General features: G+C 42.3%; 1 protein-coding gene across 3 annotated transcripts in view; it reads right to left on the bottom strand.

Moving 5' to 3' along the window:
- Nucleotides 1-11,029, bottom strand: part of ITCH (itchy E3 ubiquitin protein ligase) — a 181,076-nt gene that overhangs the window by 134,249 nt on the left and 35,798 nt on the right. For all 3 annotated transcript variants that reach the window (XM_019513092.1, XM_019513094.1, XM_019513091.1), the window contains exon 2: nucleotides 2,963-3,067. The gene's annotated coding sequence lies outside the window, so the exon portion shown is untranslated. The remainder of the gene's footprint in view (nucleotides 1-2,962; nucleotides 3,068-11,029) is intronic.

Here is an 11,029-nt window from a genome sequence, read left to right on the forward strand (position 1 = left end):
GTCCCACGTCTACCCCATGCCCCCTCCCTCCAAGCTGCCAGGCTGTGCTCCTCACTGCCTGCATGCTGTGCGCACACACAAGCATTTATCAGCCAAATTATCAGTCCTTTCAGGCCGATTTCCAATAGTCAATTTTTTTATATTGGTACTCATCTGATATCAGGCTGATGTATTGGTGCACCTCTAGTATCCATAGACTAAGAGGAAAACAGGATGCAGCCTAATGACTCATCAATTAAGCTATTAGCTGCTCATTCACAGGTGCTCCCTCCCTCCCTCCCAGGAGGGCTTTAGTGGATTGTGTTGTCTAGGTGGGCTTGCCTCCCCCACCCCACCCCACCAATGACTCTGAGCTACTGTGCTATTTGTAAATCGTTTAACCGATATAATTAGAGGAGGTTAAACTAATTTTTTTTTAAAAAATATTTACATCTTTAGGGATGTGAATGGTCAAACATTTAATGATAAGTATATTCATACTAGTAATGCATTACCAATTAACATTCAGTGCACAGTGAAGGCTGGTGGGATGGGAAGCAGTGTGGTGCATCAGGAGCAGGAAAGCAGCAGAAGCAAGGAGAGGAGGGGGAGAGACAAGGTAGGGGGGGACCACTAGTACCCATAATTGGATTCTTATCTTGCTGGGATCCTATGACCCCAGCTGACTTCCTGCCCTTCAGATGGGGGACTGGACTTGATCTTCCAAGGTCTCTTCCAGCCCTAATGTCTACGAAATCTATAACTTGTAACAGGGGTAGGCAACATTTTCTCGCCAGAATGCTGAAAAAACGACAATGTGTACCTTGGAAGGTGCCAGAGTGCCAACATGCTAGAGCCCGAAGCAGCTGTTTACCCCCAGCTGCCTCCCAGCTGCAGGTGGCGAAAGAAGCCCAGTCTGTTTGCAGCAGGGCTTGCAGCCTCCCAGTTGCTGGCTGGGAGCAGCCTGGGCTTTGTGGCTGGCAGCAGCTGCTTAGAGCTCAGGCTGGTAGTGGTCTGTTGAGCAAAATAGCCTTGGGTGCCATGCTCAGCACACATGCCAGGGGTTGCTGACCCCTGACTTAGAAGGTTAAAATCAAAAACAGTGGGCAGCCTAATCACTTGTCTATTAAGCAGTTAGCTGCTCATTTACAGGTGCTGGGAAGCCAGCTGGTGGGAGGTAACAGGCTAGTTAATTGCCTGCCCCAGAGGCTACAATAGGCTGGAAAAGCCTCTCACCTACTGCTACCACCTGTGGCTTCAGTGGGCTGCTGTCTGGCAGGGATTGCTAAGCAGGTGCCTTGCAAGACACCCCAAGCCTTATGGACTAGACTTGTGGCTCCAAGACCACCCCTTTACCACACCCCATGCCACACAGATGGTATTTAGATGTTGTTTCTAGTGATGAGGCCTGCCAGAAAACTGACTGCCTCCAGCCCCAGCCATGGGGCTTGTGTGCGCCCGGGGCCCTGCCTTCTGGTCAGCTGACCAGGTGCAGGTACAGGATAATTCCCTCATTAGGCTGCTGCTAGGGCACCCTACACCTGTGGGGTTTCTGCCTGGCCCCTAGGGCCCTCTCTCTAAGCAGTTTCTGCCCTTAAAGGAGCAGGCACACCTTAGTGCCCTGTGACAACCCTCTAGCCAGGACTAGGCATGTGTTACTAGTTAACCATTTAACCTATATAATTAGAAGAGGTTAAACAATGTTTAAAGTGATATTTACATCCCTGACCCCAGGTAAGATTTTTTTTTTTTATCATCCTTTTTCTATAATTGGCTGCCCAGCTTCCAATTCCCATAAGGATACTTATATCTACATTAATTAGAATGTGTTTTGCAAGTAGAATTTCATGCACTACTTAATCAGTAAGATATATTTTTAGATTTTGTAAAGCAATCTACCATATCTCCTTCTACTAATTCTATAACTATCAAAAAAGCACTTTGGCAAGATTTTTTAAGTAATTCCCTGCTGCCTGTTATGAACTTCTAGAAGTTTAATTATTTTTAATATTAATATTTGTACATGTATGTTAGTAGGTTTGGAAGTCAAAATTAGAAAGTAATTGTCAGGCTAATGTTTCCACCACTATTAATTTCTACAGGTCAATATGTGGGTTTTTTTAAATAACTTGTTTGCTATACTTATTTGTCTTTAGCACCTTATAATATACTATTCTCTGCAACTTGTATCTGTACAGGGCATAGGTGATAGCTGTGTTGGTCTAAGGACATAGGCAGACAAAGTTCTTTGGGTAAATAGGATATCTTCTATGAGACCAACTTGGTCTAATAAAAGACATCAAATTTACCCAAAGAACCTTGTCTACTTTTATCTGTATACATTGAAGTAGTTCAAAACACCTCCTTAACATGCTTTATCAATAGCTATTTTTAGAAAGCCTACACTCATTGCTTTCTGATTTATATTTATGTTGCACAAATTTCTGAACAGGAACTAACATCTTTAACTTCCTAATATTACCCGTTTTCCAAGGAAATACTGGTAAATGCATGCTACACTTTTTTCGATGCTTAATTTGCATCAGCTTGTTTTGTTTTCTTGCTGTGCTCCTATCAACACTGACTGTAAGCCTTACCTGACCGGATAGTCTTGTTTTGTTACGTCCTCATTTTTCATTACCAGAACAGGATCCTTTTTTATCTTCTGATCTTTCTAAAGCCATAATGGTCACTTTTTGCTCCTTGCATGAGACTTGCTAGCAAACTGTAGTCATGTTTTGTTTAAGCCTTGCTCTGGTCTGAGTATTCAGACACACACTTTCCCACCAACATAATCTGTCACATTAGGATATACTGTCTAGCACATATCTATGTTAAAATTCCATCTATGAAGTTTCTCTCAACAGGTTTCATTTATACCCGATAACTGAATTCACAGCCTTTTGGATTATTTCATGTTTTTACTGCTTTTCAGTCTATGAATTTGGGTCCAGACAATTTCACGCACACTACGTTTACTCACTTTGTTTCAGATTAACTCCATCTTGTAATTTCCTTTGAAAGTTGGAAGTACGTATGACAGTTTTAAGTGAAGATTCCTCTTCTGTCCCTTAGGTTTAGAGATGATCTGCACGAAAGAGAAAAGAAAACACCAAAAACAAAAATGGGATCATTCCATTTCTAGTTCATTATGACAAAAACGCCTGAAAGTCTCTCTTATAAATTTAGGTAGGAGGCTTCCTAACTTTTCTTTCTTTTGTATAGAACTCATGTTTGACCTGGTCTGAAACATTCTGAGGCTTCCACAGATCAAGTAAATTGTTGATATAGCACACGAAGGAAAATTAAGTAGTTTTAATTAGATTAAAACTTGATATTTTCTAAATTTATAGCTATTTAATTTCAAATGACTGTTGTATGTTGCAGACCCAGTACCAAAAGGGAACCAACGTATTTGTGGGGTTTAGGAGCAAGAGAAGTATAATGAAGACAGGTTGCCTACCTCAAGTAAATGGCTTTGAGATGTTCTGTGCATGTGGTCTTCTGCACGAGGCTTTGCAATATCTTTACCAGCAGTATTCATTAGGGCCTGTGTATGCCCTCCACCCTCCTAAGGGCAAAAGGCCCACATTTTTTTTTTTTTAAACTGCAAGTCTGAGGTTGGCTGGCTAATAACTTAAAATCTCTCAGGCAGACAAAAGGCCTGTGTCATATGACATTAAGATGGACTGGATGAATATGATGGACTGAGATGAAGTTAACATGGACTTGGCCAGTTTTCAGATCTGACAGAACAAAATATCTTCTGAATCAACTGGTATCTGTCGCATTCTTTTCCAAATTAGCTGGGCAACAAGATATAAATGGGAACCACCCTCAAACACCCATCTTGAATCACCTGCAAGACCCAGGCTACACTTCCCTGAAAGACAAAATGCAGGAACTAAATTGAGAGGGAAGGATATAAAACTGGATCAACTAGTTCAGCTAACTCAACTATCTTAAACTGAGGGCTCTGACCCAGGTCTTGGTTGAGAAGCACCAGCAGAGAATGAAGATGGCTGCTTCTTCTGAACCTTGACCTTCTTCCTCAGAAAGCCTCATAAAAAGCAGCTTAGCTCTTTGTTTTAAAAAATGTGAAAGTTTGTAGTTTTCCCTTCTAAAAGATGAAATGCATATGGCCAAGGAAGAGAACTAGATAGTCTTTTAAAGAGTTAAACAATTATCAGTTTTTGTATTAACTATTGAACCATTTTACAAGGTACCCATATTAAAGGAATCCAGTTTTTCTTCCCTTTAAAAATATAATTTTGGACATACAGTGTGCACATTATAAGCCATCCCAAGCCTTTTTTTTTTTTTTTGGGGTGGGGAAGTCTCATACCTCAGTTCACCTTAGGTTTTGGAAAATGAAAGGAAATGTGACCTTTAAGATTTCTGCAAGTTCCAAAATCTCTTCATTGGTAGAAAGCATGCTCACATTTACAGTAATGATTAGACAACATTAAAAAAAAAAAATCTATAGAATTTCTTATAACCCAGCTTTAGTGAGAAGTACCTCTACATTTCAGAGTGAATGCTGCTTTCTCCCAAACAATAAAAGGTATCTTCTGCATCCATCACTCAAGGGAATTACCACTCTACAAGAAAGCCAATACTTAAATTCCAGGGATCTAGGCTCTGAGACACTGAGTACCAACTCTCTAAATCAAGGATGCCAAACATACGGCCTGTCACCAAATTCCCAACTAAAGAGTCTCCTGGCCATGGCTGTTGGTGGTGGGGTGGGGAAAGAGAGAGGGGACTGATAACTGTATTAACCCCCACGCTGTTGCTCATACCAATACTTGCTCCATTGATGTCAATGGAAGCAAGAGGGGAAAATGGGACATGAAACCATGCAGAGTCTTTAGCAGACACTGCTGGTGAAAATATTCCTAACTGCTGTCTAAAAGATGCATGTGGAGAGAAACTTAAAATAACTGTTAATTTTGATAACTTTGCAAAATTACTTTTTATTATGTATTAGTACCTCAGAAATTCCTGACAAATTTCAAAACAAGTCAAGGTGAAGTACAGAAAAGTACTGAAATGGCTAAGCTTTGTCTACATGGGAAAGTTTTACTTGTTTCATAGTAGCTAGGGTCAGGAGGGACCTGAACAGATCATCTAGCCTTACCCCCTGCCACAGGCAGGAATGAATGCGGTTTTGTACCAAAATAACAATATCCACACAAGGAATTACATTACCATATCTATAAGCTCTATAACTGATACAGTGTTTCCTATGTAGACAAGTTTTTCAGATCTTAAGTCACTTGGCCACTTTTGAAAATTTTGCCTTATACTATTTCATAATTAATATACAAATCACCAAGATTATTTATTGTATTTGATTTTAAGGGTCATAATAAATAACAAAGTGCAGAATTAACTATTTAAGCATGTTTCCCATCTCATCAAAAAAGCACAAAATTCTGTTAAATTGGTGCACATATCTCCTGTAGAAAACTGCGCCAAGTCTAGAATATTTTTACCAGCATTATTTTGCCTACACACTGAAAGGCAGATATTTCATGCCCACCCTTGACTGTGAATTTAATTGTTTTTGTCAGAATCGAGAATCTTTTTAATATAGCGCATGTGATGTATGAGTATTATTGAGTACATAGCACTAAGACTACATTCTTCCCCTGGACTGTCACAATAAGGAAAGAGTATATAACTTTGGTTAAAAATTCACTTATCACTTGGCAAACAGAAAAACAAGCTTTTATCTTCCATGAGTTGCATTTTACTTCAAACTTTTTCTCCCCCCCAAAGGGAGAGGGTAATGCACAGTACCGCTGTTCAGGTTGGAGGGATCAAATGAACCTGTTCGATTCTGAGGGATTAAGCTACTTTGTAGTTAATGGAAACAGATGATGTTCATTACTTCACAAAGAGCAATAAAGAGCCCAACCTCACGCGATCTACAAGAACAGCAAAGTGAAGTGACATTGAGAGCATTCCACATGGGCACAGAGTCACATCACAGGTCAAGGGCATGAACTGTTAGTTTAACTAGAGCCACCAATGAGGAAAACAATTACAATTATTACCCTGTCATGGTTTATTCAATGACTTAAAATAATTAGATTTTATTTGGTCCAATTTATTACATTTAACTTTTTAATAGAGTAACTTTCGGTTTTTACCTTAACTCGCCCCTCCCCCCAAAAAACCTCTTTTGGCAAAGCAGTCTCACTTATTTCATGGTGATATGAATGATAGTTTTAAAACATTTTAACATATTTGTTTAATTCAAAATATTTTAGCACAAAAAACTAAGCAGATGATACCTCTATCAGCAAATCAGAAACTGGATGTCAACTGTTCAAAATTCATTGCGTGTAAAGCGCTATAATGATTTTAAAATATTAATTCTTGATGTCAGATTTATCTGACAATTAACTAAGGAGTGCACCAATTATCTACATATACTGCATGCTGAAATTAAAAGTTCACTCTATACATTTGGATTATGAAAATATATCTTGTTTTGACTGGAAGGAAAATGACACATTACACATTAATGGTAATTATGAAGAACCATAAGAAAACGCATAGAACTTCCACTCACTTTTTAGTTTGCTGGAGATTTATAATATTCATAGTGCTTTCATACTGAAGGCCAGATTATTTTCCTAAATGCTGGCATTTTCCTCTCCTCTTCCTATTATTGAGCATTTTAGTTTTTCCTCAGGCAGCTTATACTGAAGACTGTTTTGCTGATGACAGTACATAGGTAAGAGACACAGGTGGAAGGAAACCCAACCCCTACTTTTGAAGGCATCCCATCTCTTAAGTCCCTGATTTGTTTAAACTTCTCCCTCTACTACTCTGATCTGGAAGAAAAAAAACCTGTCTCGACTCGAGATAAAATCTACTAAAGACAGAAGTTTGTAGTTGTCCCATGAATTATCAGATATGAAAATTACAAAATAAGAATTATAAGAATGTTACCTCAAGTCTAGAAAGTATCATTTTCTTAATGAAGACAAAACTAGAACCAAAGAGAAAGTAAGCCACCTCCAAATGTTTGTATCACTGCTTCAGTACATTTGGTCGTTTAATAGCATGCACATTCCAGGCTTTACAAGAATTCATTAAGTGAAAAAATAGCTGGCTTAGCTTATGTATACAAACATTCTTTTCCCATAGAAAATGTGAGCAAATAGGGATTTTACAAAGAGGATTTTTTGAAAATTAGGAATATGCACACCCCCCTAAAGATCTGACCATGGCAAATACATTCCTAATGGATATTTGCTGAAAAACCTCATCAGAGGTGACAGCCTACACAAGTCTTAGAAGGCAAGGTTTGAGCGCATACCTGAGTGGTATACCATCAAAGTAGGACTGAAAAACGCTGGCAGGATAGTACACAGAAGAATGTAGAGATAGTGCCAAGCTGTGCCAGTTCCATGCATAGTGGACTTCAGCCTCCACTATCACAAATCCACCATTTAAGTGATCAGATTAAAAGAAAATTTAAGCACAATGCTTGGAAAAATAGAGGCAAAATCAGTACTAGAAAAAGAGACCGGCTTTAGTATTTCTTAGATTTATTTGAACACAACTCATTAGGAGACAAGAAAACGAGACAATAATAAGCATTTCCTCCTACTGGAGTTTGCCAGTCAAAAAAATAAATAAATAAATAAAAAATATTGTGTTCCTATAAGAACTAGTAATAATATCATGAAATCTTTTGAGATTCATCCCAGAAATCATATAGTGCTTTTGCATTTAAGTCTTCTCATGCAATTAACAAAAATGAAACCATCAATACAAAAACACCTACATAAGAATATAACATTGTATTTCTCCGAAGAACACAAATGAGATAATCTACATAGGTGCCCTGCTAATGAAGTTGGACTGCGGCACCTGCTTTTTGTGCCCTGAAGAAGAGGGGTGCCCAAAAGTATATTGCTTGCCTCCTGGTATCTCCCTCACAGATCCCAGTGAGCTGTGAGAAAGGGCAAGGGCTTTCTATATGGTGATCTTCTTGCTGAATCTGACACTTACCAGGTCCTGTGGGAGGGACTGCCACAGGTCAGCAAGAGCAATCAGGACTAGCTAAAGGGTCCTCTCATTCTGACTGAGCATTCAGACACCCTCTGCCTGATACCCACCAACAAAGCGCTGGGCACTGACAAGCTGACCCTGAAGTTCTACTGCACCTTCTGGGACATCCTTAGCCTGGACCTCACCGCTGTCTGGGCTGAGTCTGGGGTAGTTCCCCCTGTTGTGCAGGAAGGCTATCCTGACCTTACTGCCTAAGGGGGACCCTTGCGACCTGAGGAACTGGCACCCAGTCTCACTCCTCTGTACAGACAATAAGGTCATAGTGAAAGCCATCTCGCTGTGCCTGAAGTCCATGCAAGGGGATGCGTTTCACCCCAACTAGACATACAGTTCCAGAGTGCTCCATCTTCAACAATGTGTACCTGGTGCAGGACCTCCTTGAGCTTGTTCATAGGGTGGCCTGTCATTTGCCCTCCTGTCCCTTGACGAGTAAAAACATTTGACAGGTGTACAATGGGTATGTCACTGGCTCAGCTTTGTTCCTGCTTCATGTGGTTTCTCCAGGTACCATATGCCTTCACAGAGTGTATGGTCAAGCTCTGTTGGACGCTGATGGAGACCATCCTGTTCAGGTTTGGAGTGAGTCAAAGTTGTCTGCTATCAGGCCAATTCTACACCACTGCCCTCAAGCTGTCTCCTGAGCAAGTGGGTGGCAGGGTTGCCGCTCAAGGAATCAACGAGAATGGCCCTGTTAGTGTATGCCAATAATGCACTCTTGACTGTCCAGGACCTGGGCAACCTGGCACAGGACGCCTGTTAGTCCATCTACTTGGCAGCTTCCTCTGCCTGGGTCAACAGCTCTGGCCTGACAGTAGGTGACAGGTAGGCTCAATCCCACCTGCACTCCAAACATCCAATGGTGTGAAGGTTTGCTGCTCTAGCTGGGGGGTCTACCAGTCACCCTTCCCCTCTGCAGAACTGGCACCAGCTAGAGGTCAAGGTGCCTGAGCAGCTGCAGTGATGGGCGGGTCTGCTGCAATCTCTCTTCCTTCATGGGAGGGTACTGGTCATCAACCAGCTGGTCCTGCCCATGCTCTGGTAGTGTTTCAACATCCTGGCCACGCCCCTGGAGCTCCTGGCCAGTTTCCAGAGATGGGCACTGGGGTTCTTTCCGCTGGTACAGCACTGGGTCTCTGCAGGTATCTTGAGTCCTCCCTTGTGGCAGGGCAGGCAGGGCCTGGTCTGTCTCCATAGCCAGGTTCACATCTTCTGCCTTCAGGTCCTTCAGAGGCTTATGTACAGAGCTGGTAGCCAGGTGACGCAATTTCTGATAGACTGTGCCTTCCTCCATCACCTCTGAGGGCTCTGATCCGACTGGCAGCTCTTCTACCTGTAAGGTCTCCTTAAGCAGGATGTTGAGGATCTGCTGGATTTCTATCAGGACCTCCTCAGGGCCTGGAGGCTGGTCTCTGCCTCCAAGTCCCCAGGGATAGTTGCTCAAAGTACTGAGTCCCTGCTGAAAATACCCCAGCCGGTGGTGCCAGTGATGGAGATGTCCTGGGTGTGCCAGTGAATGCTCCTGACCAATATCACTCTTATCTGAGACCTCTTCTGCTGCCCAGTGCATGGAGCTGCCTATGCTGTATACTCCCTACCACTTACTCTACAAGGTAAAGGCTACTTTGCCATCCTCTCGCCTCGCCCACATCAACCAGGTCCTGCACAAGGGCAGTCCCTGCCCTCCCAGTATTCCCCAAGCCCTCCAGAGCTAGTTGTGGTGTTGCTGCCTTGGCAAACCCCAGAGTTCCCCACCCCACCATCTTAGTAGGCTGGGGAATATCAATTTGGTCCACCTCTGAACAACCCAACGCCACCAACTCTACTTGTGCTCCACATAATCCATCATCCCTTCCTTGCATCCTGCCCCAATAACAAATGGCATGACATCCTAAGTGGGGGGAGGGGGCAGGGAGGTACGAGGGAACCCAGTAGACATCTGTATTCCACCTTGATCTGCCAGTCTACCAGGAGCCTAAGATGGCAGCAGCTCCATGGAGCCATTGCCATAGTGGTTTATCTGGTGTGCTTTACAGACACCCCTTATACCTGCTCCTTTCACCAACAGAGGTAGATCCCAGTGCACGCCTATTTCAACTATGCCAGGTTGCAACCCCTTTTCCACCTCTTCCAGAACCTCCTGCTGAGGTTCTGGTTGAATTGTTCCTTGCATCTTTTTTGTTACATACTCCCCATCCATGGCCCCACCAAGTCCCAAGACCACAGGTACCCTTGATTAATTCGGGGGGGGTGGTGGGGGCAGGGGATGCTCTGCTCAGTGTCCCCTTCCAAATCCCTTCTTATTAACCTATGCCCTCACTCTCCTTCCTATTTTCTTTTTATTTGTCCCAAGTAACCAATTGGTATGTCCCCAGTGGCCTGTTATTAAGGGAGGCTTATAGTTTTTTGTGACAGACCTAAGCCCATAATCCTCCAGCATATTAAATAGGCCTGTGTCACAGTGGCAGAGTGTGAATGCTCAAAGGGAGAGTCAACAGGATACGACCAGGGCTTTCTGCCCCACTTCCTCTTCTCAGCCTCCAGCATTTAAGGTCTAGAAAGCTCTAATTCAGAGGCCATAGCCCTTTCCTCCAAGAATTCCCTTTTTGCATCTGGCTAAACTGGCAGCTTCCACAGCATGTTGGTGGCAACGAGTTCTATACTTTAATGACACACTGTGGAAAAAAAGAATATTAGTTTTAGTACTACCTACTGGTTTCACGTTGTGACCTCTAGTTTCTGTACTGTGAGAGAAAATAATACATCTCTATTTACTTTCTCTTTGCTATTTAGTATTATCACATCCTCCCTCAAACACCTCTTTTTCTAAACTAAACAGACCTAGCCTCTTTAGTCTCTCCTCATATGCAAGCCCCTCCATAATGCTAATCATCCTTGTTGCGCTTTTCTGCATCTTCTCTAGTTTTTCTGTACCCTTATTGAAGTGTGGGAATTGAAA

This window comes from Gavialis gangeticus, unplaced genomic scaffold (assembly GCF_001723915.1).
Source record: "Gavialis gangeticus isolate Ggan-Ray unplaced genomic scaffold, GavGan_comp1, whole genome shotgun sequence".
NCBI lineage: Eukaryota > Metazoa > Chordata > Crocodylia > Gavialidae > Gavialis > Gavialis gangeticus.